The following is a 7,621-nucleotide window of genomic DNA, read 5'->3' on the forward strand; positions in this document are numbered from 1 at the left end:
CCTGTCTCAAGCAATCCTCCCACTCTGGCCTCCTTAAGTGCTAGGATTACAGGTACCAGCCACCACATCTCGCCCTAATACTTTTTAGACCTGATTCAGATTTTGTCAATTATACCACTAATGTCTACTTTCTGGACGAAGACTTGATCCATGGACAACATATTGCATTTGCTTTTGTGTAACTCTGGGGCCTCCAATAAGCCGAAGCTAACCGGGATTAAATTGGCAAGGATTTTTATCAGGAGAAATGCCTATGTAAAGGAATAGGAGGAGGGAGCTGGTGAAAACTAGGAGTACCTCAGACTTCAAAGTGAGTCTGACACTGAAAGGAGGAGATAGAAGAGAATGAGTAGATACCTCTTAGAGAAGCATGTAGTCTAAAGGGCTGAGAAAGACCTGTGGGGAGTTTCTCAGCAGTAGGCCTATCATAGCATCCTTACCACTCAGTCATTGGCTACCAAGCAGCCCAGGAGAAGCACGGCCACCATGGAAACGGGGATTTCAAAATGCCGGAGAAGAGGGTATATGAGTCACTTTCTCATGACTGCCAAGGTTGGCATGTTTCCTCTAATCCCGGACACTTCCTCACTCTATCTTTCTTTTCAAGATCCTGTTATTTTTTTTAAATACTAGGTAGTTATTTTGTCGAATGCCCATCAATTTAAATTTGTCTATTTATGCACTTTGGTCAAGAACCCCATGATATATCCCTCTTGGTGCATAATATCAAGAGGTAAACAATGACAATATGTCTTACAACTAGTGACATGAATTTTAATCACTTGATTAAGGTGATGTCTACCTAGGTTTCTCCAGTGTAGTTGCTGTTTTTCTCTTACATCTATCTGATGAAGAGGCTACATAAATGTTTTTCATAATACTTTTGCCCACTACATTTAGTACCCAATAACAACTGTTGTTTGAAAAACGTCCCTGGGGTCATCGAATAGCATTTCCTATTTCCGTTATTCCTTCTATACTTTATCAACTGGAGCCCTACTCTAAGGAAGTTTCCCCTGCTGCTCCACTTATTTCAGTCCTACAAATACGGATTTTAAAATTCTGTTTTATTATTATCCGATAATGGGGATGACTATTTATCTTGCAAGATTTTTGTCTTGAAGATTACATCACGGCAATTGGTATATGATAATCACAAAATACTAAATTTACAAGATTTGGGCTCAAGACAACACTGTCGCTTGCTAGCAGGAAGACACTGGTCAAATCAGTTTAGTCTCGTTTTCTTAAACTGTATAAAGGGAGTAGTATCTCCCCCTACAGTCTTGCTTTGATTATGCGCCTCAGTCAGTGAGAAATTGCCAAATGCATCCTAAATATTAAAGACTCAAAGGTCTGCTATTGTTTTAAAAACTTAGCTTTTGACAGCGTTTAATACCTGTGAAATTAAGGGAGGCAGACAATCCTAAGCAATACTCTTCAACAGCTACCAGGTGTTAGGCCATGTCCACCGGTGACCCGGGGGAAGTGTTTGCAGCAGCAGTAGCGGCCCTTGCGGCCGCCCGCCGGCTTAAAAGCTCAAGGACCAGAGAGGCTGCAGGGGAAGCCCGCGCGACCTAACCCCACGCAAGGCGCGCAAAGCCCTGGCGCAGAAGGCCCGGAGCAGCCCTTCGCGCGGAGCTGGCGGTCCGGGGCGGATGCCCCTCATGCCGGGGGGACCCTTCCAGCCGCAGCCTGACCGCAGGTAAGGCCCGCGGAAGCCGGACACCGCGGACGGTGCTGCCTTCGCGACGCGGCGCCTTCCTGGGATCCCTTTCTTCGGAGCACACTCCCAGCTCCGGAGCCTCAGGGAATTGTGCGCTTCGTCACTCACCTGAGGACCCCGAACCCGGAGTCAAAAGTCGCAGCTCGGAGAAATCCGGCCTCCAAGGTACCAGCTGATCAGCTAGCCAAAAGCCGTTTGTGCGCCTGCGGCTCGGCCATTTGCTAGCTACCGTCACTTCCGTCATTCAAACCGCCCGCCAATGGGGTGGCCAAACCGCGGGAGTCGGCTTGGTCCCGCCTCCCCCGGGGGCATGCCGGGAAGGCAGCTCCGGGTTAAAGCCCCACTCCCGCCCTTCCCTACCCCAACTCCGGCCTCCGGCTCCCTGCGCACGCGCACAAGGACGCGCTGGCGCTACGTAGGACCCCATTATTTCTCAACTTACCCAGGCTTGGAAGTTTTACTTTCTCTCTCAACTGCCGCTTTTACAGATCAGGAGCATAGATCCAGAAAGGAGACAATATTTGCCCACAGCCATAAGGATGACTTTAGTTTTAAGGCCCCATCATGAAGATGTCTTGGGATATGCATCCTTTTATGTACTGACTACACAATTCATTGATACTATTATATGTAGTTAGTGTCTGAAACTTTTTGTAGTTTTTGTTGTTGTTTTGAGATAGAGTCTCACGCTGTCGTCCTGGGTAGAGTGCCGTGGCATCATCAGAGCTCAAGTCAATCTCAAACTCTTGGGCTCAAGCAATCCTCTTGCCTCAGCTTCCCGAGTAGCTGGGACTACAGGCGCCCGCCACAACGCCCGGCTATTTTCTTCTATTTCAGTAGAGATGGGAGTCTCGCTCTAGCTCAGGCTGGTCTCGAACTCCTGAGTTCTGAGCTATCTGTCCAACTAGGCCTCCCAGAGTGCTAGGATTACAGGCATGAGCCACTGCGCAGGTCCTAATAGCTTTCATTCAAGGACTCTGGCTCATACATCCGTGAGCCTTATCAGGTTACCCTGTGCCTCCAGAGGTCCGCCGCACTTAGAACAGGTTGGGGTTTATCTGCTGCAAATGACCTGTGAATAGAGGGGGTGAGCATAAGTTGGGCATACTGATTGAGTATCTGGTATGTGCCAAGTACATTGTGCTAGGTGCAGGGCGACGAGGGTAACTGGATTATGATTTATTTAGTAGATTTTGCCGTCTAGGGGGGTTTTAAAAAGTAAGAATGAAAGGATTAGAAAATGTTGGGTGGAGATGGGAAGTTGCTGACTTGATCAGATCTGGCTACACTGTGGAAGAAGTCAGAGGGAGTGAGACTGAAGACAGAGACAGGGAAACTGATTACGATACTACTGAAAACAAACAAACGAAAAACAATGACATTGAAAACGGAGAGAAGTGGGTAGATGGAATAGGAAACCAAACACCGGGAAATGGAAGTTACCTGGTTATGGGTGGCAAAAGAGGGAGAAATCAAAGATAATGCCCAAGTTACAGATTTGGCAACTCAACAGCGATAATATCCTCATAGAACATAGAGAAGAGCTTCAAGTTTTGGAAGGGGAAATAATGAGTTAAGATTTAATATTTTGAATTTGAGCTGTTTATGAGATATCTAGTCAAAGGGATGGATTCTGGAAATAATTAGGACACAAAATTAGCAGTATTTGACAAACAGTTGCATGTGAGGTTGAGGAAGTAGGAGAGTGAACTTAATCTCACAGTCCAGCAACTAGGTAGCAAGTTGATTCTTCATTCACAAGGGAGAAATCAGAAATGGGAATTAAGTGGACAAAGTATGAGCTCAGCTCTGCATATGAGGAACTTTACCTACCTGTGGAACATCCAGCAACCTGCTACAAACAGAATAATATGTTGGTAGGGAGCCCACAGAAGGAACTGGGTGAAGCATAAAGGGATATCATTGTTGTATGAATAATAACAAAAGCTGGAGGAGTGGATGAACTCACTCAGGGATAATTTGCAACTAGAAGAACAACAAGCCAAGGACCAAACTGACATCTTCAGTTTTGGATGTCTGAGAAACATCCAAAACTGAAGAAGCTCCAAAGCACATGATTACACCTCACATTTACAGAGTAGGAAGTTGAATTACATAGAGGTTGAGCAACTTGGCCAAGAGCTTATGTAAGTGAAGGATGGAAGGAGGATTAGAATTTATGTCCCCATCCCAAACACTAGGGTTCTTCCCTGGCTTCATCCCCTTTTTCTTGTCACACTTGTATTCATTTTAAACATATTCTTCAGGAGCCTCAATACAGACTCAGAGATACCCTTATACCCAACAAAAGATGTGCCTATTATTTCATGCCTTGGATTAGGTTTAGTGCCCATTCATGGGTTCCAGAATAACCCTGCACATTACCCATCATGGCGTTTAAGAGTTGTTATTAAATTGAACTGTTTATGGGATTCTCTCCTGATTAGACTCTAAGTTTCTCTAGAACCAGAAGTGTACTTTCATCCATTGCTTGGCAATGGAAAATCTTGAGTTTCTTAAGTGTTTGCTGACCAGCTGAACAAATAAACAAATTATATCCCCTACTTCCCCAATCTGCATCCTGGGCCGAAATTCTACAGTTGAAAATTTTGAAATGAGGCTTGTTGTGTTTTTTTTTTGTTGTTGTTGTTTGTTTTGTTTTGTCTTTGAGACAAACTTTGTCACCCTTGGGAGAGTACTGTGGCATCATAGTTCCCAGCAACCTCATACTCTTGGGCTCAAGTGATCCTCTTGCCTCAGTTTTTCATTTTTAGTAGAATGAAATGGGTCTCACTCTTGCTCAGGCTGGTCTGGAACTTGTGAGCTTGAGCAATCTACCCACCTCGGCCTCCCAGAGTGCTAAGATTGCAGGCATGAGCCAGTGTGCCCCCCCTGCCCCCTATTTGTTGTGTTTTTAAGGGGAGGCAGTAAGGAATCAAAGAAACCAGTGGGCATAGTGTTAAAGTGCCTAGCTTAGTATCACAACTCAGAGATTTCCTAGCTATGGACCCTCGACCAGTGAGTCTTGGCTTCTGCCAACCAACCACTCTGGAATGTCCAAAATGGCTCACTCACTGTGCATGGCAGTTGATGTTGGCTATCAGCTGAGAGCTCCGCCAGAGCTGTTGACTGGAGCACCTCCATGTGGCCTCTCTACATGAATTGGACATCTCACTGCATGGTGGCTGGGTTTCAAGAGGGAGCTCTTAAGGAGTGAAGTGAGCACTCCCAAAGAGAGAAAATGGAACCCTCAAATCCACTTAAATATGTGGCCAAGAAAGAGATGTAATAGGTCTGCCATGTTTTTTTGGTTTGTTAACATAGGACCACTTGGATTCAAATAAAGGAAAAATGAATTCCGGCTCTCAATGGAGACAGTAACAAAGAATTTGTGGCCCTCTTAATCTACCACTTAGTAATACTTGACCTTCTCTCTTCACAGGGTGGTTGTGAGACCCAAGATGCATAAGTCATGAGAGAGCACTTTGTACACTCAAAAGAGTGTACACATGTGAGGTAGTTTAGCAGCTATTCTACTTGTTTCTGGCTACATATTTCTCTTTTCCTCTGGTACAAATGCAGTGTCCAAGCCACAGGGGTAGGCATGGGACCCAGACTGGACAAATCACAGTTCTTTATCTCTTTTGCCATTTTGACTGACTAAGGATGAGTACATGTCCTAAATTGGATCAGACAGTCTTTTGTAGGAATTTTTCTTACTGGAGCCAGCACAAGTGAGTATTTTTCTCCCTGGGCTTATGTTAGGATGTGAACCAGGAGCTTTCCAAGGGAAGTTTTCCACCATGCGGTCCCCTACAAGCTGTCAGAATGAGTCTACCAGATAGGAAGGAGCACAGAGAGTCCTGTCAGTGTTCAAGTCCCTGGATCGAGCCTTCCCTGAGGCCAGCAACATGCCTGTCCATGCTAAAGGCCTGGGAATAGCAGCTTCCTTTCAGTTAAGCTGCTTTAAATGGGAGTTTCTCTCTCTCTCTCTCATCTGCAAATTAAATGAGGCAATGAGGTAGTAGATTTACATTTTAATATACAAACAACATCTGGACATCTTGGGAGATTTATAGACTAATGGTTAAGTTCTTAGACCTAGAGTCCTACTGGTTGGATTTAAATTTCTGGCTTACCAACCCTGTCACTTTGATCTACTTATGGAACCTCACTAAAAGTCAGTTTACTCATCTTTAAAAGAGATGTTGTAAAAGTACTCAAAAGACTGCTGTGAGGTCTTAAGCTCTTAAGCGCTTAAGACAATGCCTGGCACAAAGTCTGCAGTAAATGTTATCTTTTTTGGCTTTTATTTTAATAAATTCATTTTTAGGCTATAGAAAGAAAAAAAACTCAAGCTTTTAAACATATGTATTGGTGTTTTTGGTTTGATTTTTAATTAGGTCCTTTTGCACGGTTTTAGGCCTAGGGAGAGATCTGTATGTTTAGCTTCTGGTGTTGTTAACCCATTGGGAATGAACATCAATAACCAGTGACTGAAGAGTTGCCCTAGGCAGTAATGACATTAGTGTCATTTCCATGTGATGCTGCCTCTATTTAAAATGCAACTGAAGCCATTTGGGATTGGAGCAGTTTAAGATATTTCTCTGATGGTAAAGGTTTCACTGTTCTGAGTTCACTTTAATCTTCATCCACATCCTGTATAAGAAACTGACATTTAAGTGGGAAAGAACCCTCAATTCTTACAAATAAAATTCAGAAGAAAGGGCATCTTTGCCAGAACAAAAATAATCGAAGACCTTCCATCTGGCCATCTGCCAATTACCCTCTCTTTCCCTGGCATAAACACCCACGGGAGCTTAACAGGTGACAGTATCTCAATAGGATCATTTAGAGCTGCTGCCAGGAGTGAGATTAAGAGGACCAAACAGGGAAGATGGGCTGAGAAAGACTTTTAAATGCTATGAATATGTTTTAAAGGATTGAGGCAGGAGTTGAACCATGGAATTGAGCCATTTACTTAAACAGAGTGAGAAAAGAGAGGAGAGAATAAGGAGATTCTTTGATTTTATTCCATCTTTTAATTCTTTCTTAGCATATTGATTTTTTTTTCTTTCTTTCTTTGTTTTTTTGAGACAGAGTCTCACTATGTGGCCCTTGGTAGAGTGCTGTGGCATGGCTTAAGCAATTCTCTTGCCTCAGCCTCCCAAGTAGTTGGGACTACAGGTGCCTGCCACAACTCCAGGCTATTTTTGTTGTTGTTTTAGTTGTCATTGTTTAGCAGGCCTGGGCTGGGTTTAAACCTGCCAGCCCTGGTGTAGGTGGCTGGCACCCTAACCACTGAGCTATGGGCGCTGAGCCATTTCTTAGCACACTGTTAATGTATTTATCAAAATTGTTAAAATGTATTAAGCCACAAGTGTATATGGCTTGAGTTACATGCTTAAAAAGATAGGGAAGTCTAGCTAAAAAAAAAAGAAAAGAAGGGAGATCATTTATGACCCAAAAAAGTATATAGCCATTGAGGGGGTTGGGTAGGGTGGGGAAGAATTCTGCAGTTAGAGTTCAAGGATATGGATTGAACATCTACTGGACCAACACTTGACCTTTAAAGTTCAGTTTGTATCAGTCAAATGGGGATAAAAATACCCAACATTTATTGGGCACTCCATGTGCCAGAAATGTTAATACCTATCTTATTATATAGAGCAGTTGTAAAGATTACATTTATAAGTTGTAAAAAAAAAAAAACAGAAAAATTGTAAGGCCAGGCTCAGCGCCTGTGGCTCAAGTGGCTAAGGCGCCAGCCACGTACACCTAAGGTGGCAGGTTCGAATCCAGCCCGGACCCGCCAAACAACAATAATGGCTGCAACCAAAAAATAGCCAGGCATTGTGGCGGGCACCTGTGGTCCCAGCTACTTGGGAGGCGGAG

The 7,621-nt window shown here is 44.0% G+C and overlaps 1 protein-coding gene across 1 annotated transcript in view; it reads right to left on the minus strand.

The window, feature by feature from the left end:
• Positions 1–1,885, minus strand: part of CEP295 (centrosomal protein 295) — a 60,132-nt gene extending 58,247 nt beyond the window's left edge. Inside the window, exon 1 of the mRNA XM_023511498.1 lies at positions 1,835–1,885. The gene's annotated coding sequence lies outside the window, so the exon portion shown is untranslated. The remainder of the gene's footprint in view (positions 1–1,834) is intronic.
• Positions 1,886–7,621: the final 5,736 nt, after the last annotated feature.

Source organism: Otolemur garnettii, unplaced genomic scaffold (assembly GCF_000181295.1).
Source record: "Otolemur garnettii isolate 467f Iridium unplaced genomic scaffold, OtoGar3 scaffold00001, whole genome shotgun sequence".
In the NCBI taxonomy this organism is placed as follows: domain Eukaryota; kingdom Metazoa; phylum Chordata; class Mammalia; order Primates; family Galagidae; genus Otolemur; species Otolemur garnettii.